This window comes from Salmo salar, chromosome 13 (assembly GCF_965601325.2).
Source record: "Salmo salar chromosome 13, fSalSal1, whole genome shotgun sequence".
Taxonomy (NCBI): Eukaryota; Metazoa; Chordata; class Actinopteri; order Salmoniformes; family Salmonidae; genus Salmo; species Salmo salar.
In genome coordinates, this window is record NC_138303.1 from 95,113,399 (window position 1) to 95,121,742 (window position 8,344).

At 46.5% G+C, this 8,344-nt stretch overlaps 1 long non-coding RNA gene across 1 annotated transcript; it reads right to left on the reverse strand.

Annotated features, from left to right (window-relative positions):
- Positions 1-3,250: 3,250 nt before the first annotated feature.
- Positions 3,251-3,728, reverse strand: LOC145859998 (uncharacterized). Its single transcript, XR_014379935.1, has 3 exons — positions 3,627-3,728; positions 3,341-3,456; positions 3,251-3,286 (listed from the first exon to the last, which is right to left on the reverse strand). It is a non-coding gene; the product is annotated as an uncharacterized LOC145859998 (long non-coding RNA).
- Between the last annotated feature and the right edge of the window lie 4,616 nt (positions 3,729-8,344).

Sequence of the window (8,344 nt, forward strand, 5' to 3'; positions counted from 1 at the left end):
ATTGTGGGTCCGTTACAGTGGTCAGGTATTCTGCCACTGTTTACTCTCTGTTTAGGTTCAAATAGCATTCCAGGTTGCTCTGTTTTTTGGTTAATTCTGTCAAGTGATTACTTTTTTGTTTTCTTATGATTTGGTTGGGTCTAATTGTGTTGCTGTCCTGGGGCTCTGTGGGGTCTGTTTGTGAACAGAGCCCTCTCTCTCTCACTCTCTCTCACTCTCTCTCTCTCTCACTTGCCCAAGCAAGTGAAATGGATAAACTAAAGTGAAATAAACAATAAAAAGTGAACAGTAAATATATATACAGTGTTGAAACGATGTGTAAATAGTTTGAAGTACAAAAGGGAAAATAAATAAACATAAATAAATGCCCTTTTCTTGTGGCAACAGGTCACAAATCTTGCTGCTCTTATGGCACGCTGTGGTATTTCACCCAATAGATATGGGAGTTTATCAAAATTGGGTTTGTTTTCAAATTCTTTGTGAATCTGTGTAATCTAAAGGAAATATGTGTCTCTAATATGGTCGTACATTTGGCAAGAGGTTAGGAAGTGCAGCTCAGTTTTCACCTCAATTTGTGGGCAGTGCGCACATAGCCTGTCTTCTCTTGAGAGCCATATCTGCCTACGGCGTCCTTTCTCAATGCAAGGCTGCTCACTGTGTCTGTACATAGTCAAAGCATTCCTTAATTTTGGGTCAGTCACAGTGGTCAGGTATTCTGCCGCTGTGTACTCTCTGTTTAGGGCCCGCTCTCTCTCGCTGTTTCCTTACATTCCCATTCTTTCACAAACAGAGCTGTACAGTATGCAGTTGTCGGCCAGTGGATTCCTATGGGAGGTGAGCTAAGACAGCCAGCCTCTCTCTGTTCTACCAGACTGGGGTGGAATCCACTAATCGGCTTTGTGGCCAAACCTGATAAAGCCTCGTTCAAGATCAGGCCAAGTTTGAGTGTGCCAGATCCCTGTGTCCCATGTGAGGAGCACAGAGATGAGACGAGGCCCAGCCCATCGTCTTAGAGTCTATCTCCACTGTCTCCACTGTCTGTCTGTCTGTCTGTCTGTGAGAGAGGCTGTGTGAGAGGCTGTGTGAGAGAGAGGCTGTCTGTGAGCGCTTAGCCCAGTTTGAGGAGGCAGCATCAGCCCTACAGCTGGTGTCTCCCTGAGACACATTCACATGACATTGTCTTTATACACACTCTCAGTGTAGGGTCTTCCTGTCAGATACATACATGTACACACAAACACCATCTTCTGAGGTACTGGCTACTAAGGAGTATGGATGAAAGTTTTTGATTAACAGTCATTAAGATATACATATGTATACACAGGTAGGTGTATGTGTCTTCTATTGTTGAGTGGGGGCTAGAAGTTGAGAAGTGATTAGGATATCTGTCATTATCCGCACCTCCTCACACACTGTAGTGGTGCATCTTTCAGATGCTTAGATCTGATCCATGAGGTTTGGGCACATTCTGACAAACAGTCTCAGAGCCCACAGCCTGTAGAACAATCCTTTCCCAGGCCCAAAGATGATTAGCACATTCTCCTTAGACCCTCTGATCGTCTACTGTAAGACGACTTCATTACCATCTCCTACACCTGATTTCCTGTTACGCTTTAAATACAGAAAGTTTTGTTACCACAATCAATTACGTTCCTGGAATGTTTTTATTATGAGGGCGATTTCACATGTTATGTAGAAACAACACTGTGCAAGGCTGTGCTCAATGTGTTAATTACAGCAGACGAACACGAAGGGCATACCTAGCAACAGCAGTTTATCAAATACATCTACAACATGGAAACATCATAATAAATTGGTTCATTCCACCTTGGGGAGTAACAGAGAAAGCTATTGTAGATCAACCGATGAGAGGATTTTTGAAATTCTGATATTAGACTGATTAATATCCACAACACGGCTGGCTCTAAGCTGTGTTGCAATCTTGATAAATAACACTCTCTACTGTCTGAAATCAAGAAGAGCCATTTAGAGCTCTTCAGTCATTATTACAGTATTCATATCATTATCATTGCATGGCTCATACTTTTTCACTGGCCCTCTTTATAGACCAATTAAATAATAGCTTGGCTGGAGTGCACATTGAAGCATTACACCTGTGGTGTTGCGAGAGAGTGGCTGGCAGGAATGTAAATGCGAAGATTGAGGTGGCTGCTCTGACTTAGATAAGAGATTGGTTGACAAATAACCTTGACGACAATAGAGTTGCAACTCCTACACAATTATCAGTACGGCAACACTTCTACACTCCCAATTGTTATATTTACTGGAAACGGTCTCAGGTACAGTCATGACCGAAATTAATAAGATGAGCAAAAAAAGACTGTATAAACTAAATAATAGAAATACTGAGCTATATTGTATGCCCCAAAAAATGGGAAGTTATATTATTTCATACAAATACAATTGCTCAGAGAAAGAGATTTTAGTAAGTAATAATAAAATATAATCTCAAATTATTGGCACCCGTTTTCAATACTCTGGCACTCTCCCCTTGCTAGGATAACGGCACTGAGACTTTTTCTCAAATGTTTTATGAGATTGGAGAACACATTGGGAGGGTTCTGAGACCATTCCGCGGGGCAGAAACCTCTGAGATTTCCCCAAGATTTCCCTACACAACGTCTATTTGCACCCCTACTGGATGGAAACTACAAATGTAATGGCTGTGCTCAATGCAATGGCACTTATAAATGTAGATCCTTCCAAAACACCCCAAAACAGGGAAACAGATCCCAATCCAAAGTGTTATCACATGCTCCACTAAGGAAGTTATTTATCTTATAACTTGTCCTTGTGGTAAAAATTCGGTGGGTAAAACAAAGCGCGTATTAAAAGTACGTATCTCAGAGCATCGTAGCGCCATTAGGTGCAAAAACTCGACGTACCCAGTTGCAGCCCACTTTTTGGAAGAAAAATACTCGATTACGTCTCTGTGTTATATTGGCATCGAACATGTCACCCTCCCTAGGAGAGGGGGGGACCTCGTCTCTACGTTATATTGGCATCGAACATGTCACCCTCCCTAGGAGAGGGGGGGACCTCGTCTCTACGTTATATTGGTATCGAACATGTCACCCTCCCTATGAGAGGAGAACCTCGTCTCTACGTTATATTGGCATCGAACATGTCACCCTCCCTAGGAGAGGGGAACCTCGTCTCTACGTTATATTGGCATCGAACATGTCACCCTCCCTAGGAGAGGGGAACCTCGTCTCTACGTTATATTGGCATCGAACATGTCACCCTCCCTAGGAGAGGAGGTGACCTCGTCTCTACGTTATATTGGCATCGAACATGTCACCCTCCCTAGGAGAGGAACCTCGTCTCTACGTTATATTGGCATCGAACATGTCACCCTCCCTAGGAGAGGAGGTGACCTCGTCTCTACGTTATATTGGCATCGAACATGTCACCCTCCCTAGGAGAGGAGGTGACCTCGTCTCTACGTTATATTGGCATCGAACATGTCACCCTCCCTAGGAGAGGAGAACCTCGTCTCTACGTTATATTGGCATCGAACATGTCACCCTCCCTAGGAGAGGGGGGGACCTGGTCTCTACGTTATATTGGTATCGAACATGTCACCCTCTCTAGGAGAGGAGAACCTCGTCTCTACGTTATATTGGCATCGAACATGTCACCCTCCCTAGGAGAGGAGGTGACCTCGTCTCTACGTTATAATGGCATCGAACATGTCACCCTCCCTAGGAGAGGAACCTCGTCTCTACGTTATATTGGCATCGAACATGTCACCCTCCCTAGGAGAGGGGGGGACCTCGTCTCTACGTTATATTGGTATCGAACATGTCACCCTCTCTAGGAGAGGAGAACCTCGTCTCTACGTTATATTGGCATCGAACATGTCACCCTCCCTAGGAGAGGAGGTGACCTCGTCTCTACGTTATAATGGCATCGAACATGTCACCCTCCCTAGGAGAGGAACCTCGTCTCTACGTTATATTGGCATCGAACATGTCACCCTCCCTAGGAGAGGAGGTGACCTCGTCTCTACGTTATATTGGCATCGAACATGTCACCCTCCCTAGGAGAGGAGGTGACCTCGTCTCTACGTTATATTAGCATCGAACATGTCACCCTCCCTAGGAGAGGAGAACCTCGTCTCTACGTTATATTGGCATCGAACATGTCACCCTCCCTAGGAGAGGGGGGGACCTGGTCTCTACGTTATATTGGTATCGAACATGTCACCCTCTCTAGGAGAGGAGAACCTCGTCTCTACGTTATATTGGCATCGAACATGTCACCCTCCCTAGGAGAGGAGGTGACCTCGTCTCTACGTTATAATGGCATCGAACATGTCACCCTCCCTAGGAGAGGAACCTCGTCTCTACGTTATATTGGCATCGAACATGTCACCCTCCCTAGGAGAGGGGGGGACCTCGTCTCTACGTTATATTGGCATCGAACATGTCACCCTCCCTAGGAGAGGAGGTGACCTCGTCTCTACGTTATATTGGCATTGAACATGTCCCCCTCCCTAGGAGAGGAGGTGACCTCGTCTCTACGTTATATTGGCAACGAACATGTCACCCTCCCTAGGAGAGGAGGTGACCTCGTCTCTACGTTATATTGGCATCGAACATGTCACCCTCCCTAGGAGAGGAGAACCTCGTCTCTACGTTATATTGGCATCGAACATGTCACCCTCCCTAGGAGAGGAGGTGACCTCGTCTCTACGTTATATTGGCATCGAACATGTCACCCTCCCTAGGAGAGGGGAACCTCGTCTCTACGTTATATTGGCATCGAACATGTCACCCTCCCTAGGAGAGGGGGGAACCTCGTCTCTACGTTATATTGGCATCGAACATGTCATCCTCCCTAGGAGAGGGGAACCTCGTCTCTACGTTATATTGGCATCGAACATGTCACCCTCCCTAGGAGAGGGGAACCTCGTCTCTACGTTATATTGGCATCGAACATGTCACCCTCCCTAGGAGAGGAGGTGACCTCGTCTCTACGTTATATTGGCATCGAACATGTCACCCTCCCTAGGAGAGGAGGTGACCTCGTCTCTACGTTATATTGGCATCGAACATGTCATCCTCCCTAGGAGAGGGGAACCTCGTCTCTACGTTATATTGGCATCGAACATGTCACCCTCCCTAGGAGAGGAGGTGACCTCGTCTCTACGTTATATTGGCATCGAACATGTCACCCTCCCTAGGAGAGGAGAACCTCGTCTCTACGTTATATTGGCATCGAACATGTCACCCTCCCTAGGAGAGGAGGTGACCTCGTCTCTACGTTATATTGGCATCGAACATGTCACCCTCCCTAGGAGAGGGGAACCTCGTCTCTACGTTATATTGGCATCGAACATGTCACCCTCCCTAGGAGAGGGGGGAACCTCGTCTCTACGTTATATTGGCATCGAACATGTCATCCTCCCTAGGAGAGGGGAACCTCGTCTCTACGTTATATTGGCATCGAACATGTCACCCTCCCTAGGAGAGGGGAACCTCGTCTCTACGTTATATTGGCATCGAACATGTCACCCTCCCTAGGAGAGGAGGTGACCTCGTCTCTACGTTATATTGGCATCGAACATGTCACCCTCCCTAGGAGAGGAGGTGACCTCGTCTCTACGTTATATTGGCATCGAACATGTCATCCTCCCTAGGAGAGGGGAACCTCGTCTCTACGTTATATTGGCATCGAACATGTCACCCTCCCTAGGAGAGGAGGTGACCTCGTCTCTACGTTATATTGGCATCGAACATGTCATCCTCCCTAGGAGAGGAGAACCTCGTCTCTACGTTATATTGGCATCGAACATGTCACCCTCCCTAGGAGAGGTGGGGACCTCGTCTCTACGTTATATTGGCATCGAACATGTCACCCTCCCTAGGAGAGGAGAACCTCGTCTCTACGTTATATTGGCATCGAACATGTCACCCTCCCTAGGAGAGGAGGAGACCTCGTCTCTACGTTATATTGGTATCGAACATGTCACCCTCCCTAGGAGAGGGGGGGACCTCGTCTCTACGTTATATTGGCATCGAACATGTCACCCTCCCTAGGAGAGGAGGGGACCTCGTCTCTACGTTATATTGGCATCGAACATGTCACCCTCCCTAGGAGAGGAGAACCTCGTCTCTACGTTATATTGGCATCGAACATGTCACCCTCCCTAGGAGAGGGGGGAACCTCGTCTCTACGTTATATTGGCATCGAACATGTCACCCTCCCTAGGAGAGGAGAACCTCGTCTCTACGTTATATTGGCATCGAACATGTCACCCTCCCTAGGAGAGGGGGGGACCTCGTCTCTACGTTATATTGGCATCGAACATGTCACCCTCCCTAGGAGAGGGGAACCTCGTCTCTACGTTATATTGGCATCGAACATGTCATCCTTCCTAGGAGAGGAGGTGACCTCGTCTCTACGTTATATTGGCATCGAACATGTCACCCTCCCTAGGAGAGGAGGTGACCTCGTCTCTACGTTATATTGGCATCGAACATGTCACCCTCCCTAGGAGAGGAGAACCTCGTCTCTACGTTATATTGGCATCGAACATGTCACCCTCCCTAGGAGAGGGAGGGACCTCGTCTCTACGTTATATTGGTATCGAACATGTCACCCTCCCTAGGAGAGGAGAACCTCGTCTCTACGTTATATTGGCATCGAACATGTCACCCTCCCTAGGAGAGGAGGTGACCTCGTCTCTACGTTATATTGGCATCGAACATGTCACCCTCCCTAGGAGAGGGGAACCTCGTCTCTACGTTATATTGGCATCGAACATGTCACCCTCCCTAGGAGAGGAGAACCTCGTCTCTACGTTATATTGGCATCGAACATGTCACCCTCCCTAGGAGAGGGGGGGACCTCGACAATTTATTGTTAAAACGAGAGGCTGCCTGGATCATTCATTAAAGACCCTTTGCTCCCTTCGGTCTCAACATAGACTTTGATCTGAAGCCATTCTTGTGATTATTGGGATTTTGCTATTGTAAATGTTTGTAGGCTTATGTAGCCAAATTGTATCTATGATCGTACGCTATCCATTTATGTTTATGTATGCTATTTTAATATATGAGAATTAACCAATGATATCAGGCCACACCTGGCCATGATTACAGACACCAGTGTGTGTCTTTTGACACTATATAAATGACTCATCTCGCAGTGTTTGTCATTATACCCTGATGAAGACAGCTTGTCTGTCACAACGCTGGATATAAATATTTTTGCATCTGAGCTCCTAGAGTGTTAGGCTCTCCTTTATTTTTTAAGTATTTTACTCTGCTAGCCAGCACCTCGTGTAAATAGGTGTGCGTTTCTTTCGCCTCTAGATTATGAGATCCTTTTAGGAGCCTGGACCCTCTCTTCACAATTCAAGGTCGCGTTAAGTTCATCAGGAAGTGTATAGGGGATGTTGTACTATTCTAACATACATTTAATCCCAGTGCAAATGTTTCAATCAAGAATACAGGACATTCAATGATATAACTAGATGGGGCAGTTTAATTACTCTCATCTTTTTGATGGCAATCAAACAGGCAAACGTCAGTACAGAGACAAAGTGGAGTCACAATATAACGGCTAAGACACGAGACGTATGTGGCAGGGTCTACAGACAATCATGGATTACAAAGGGAAAACCAGCGAGGTCGCGGACACCGATGTCTTGCTCCCTGACAAGATAAACACCTTCCTGCTTTGAGGATAACACAATGCCACCGACATAGCCCGTTCCCAAGGACTGAGGGCTCTCATTATCCGAGGCCGACGTAAGACATTTAAGCGACGTAAGACATTTAAACCCTCGTAAGGCTGCCGACCCAGACAGCTTCCCTAGTCATGTCCTCAGAGCATGCACAGACCAGCTGGCTGGAGTGTTTACAGACATTCAATCTCTCCCTATCCCAATCTGTTGTCCCCACTTGTTTCAAGATATCCACCATTGTTCCTGTACCCAAGAAAGCAAAAGTAGCTGATCTAAATGACTTTCGCCGTGTAGCACTCACTTCTGTCATCATGACAGGCTAGTTAAGGATCATATCACCTCCACCTCCTGCACCTGCCCCCCCACACGCCCCAGTCCACAGATGATGCAATCGCCATCCAACTGCACACTACCCTATCCCATCTGGACAGGAGGAATACCTATGTAAGAATGCTGTTCATTGACTATAACGTGCTTGGATCTCTGGGGACATTCTTGACTCTGATATTAATATTGAGTGTTATAATGTGTTCAGAGCTGACAGACAGGGTAGAGGAGGTGGAGTGGCCATTCTTATTAAAAATCATTACTCTGTCTCTTTACTGAAATCCATTTCCCTTGACAATT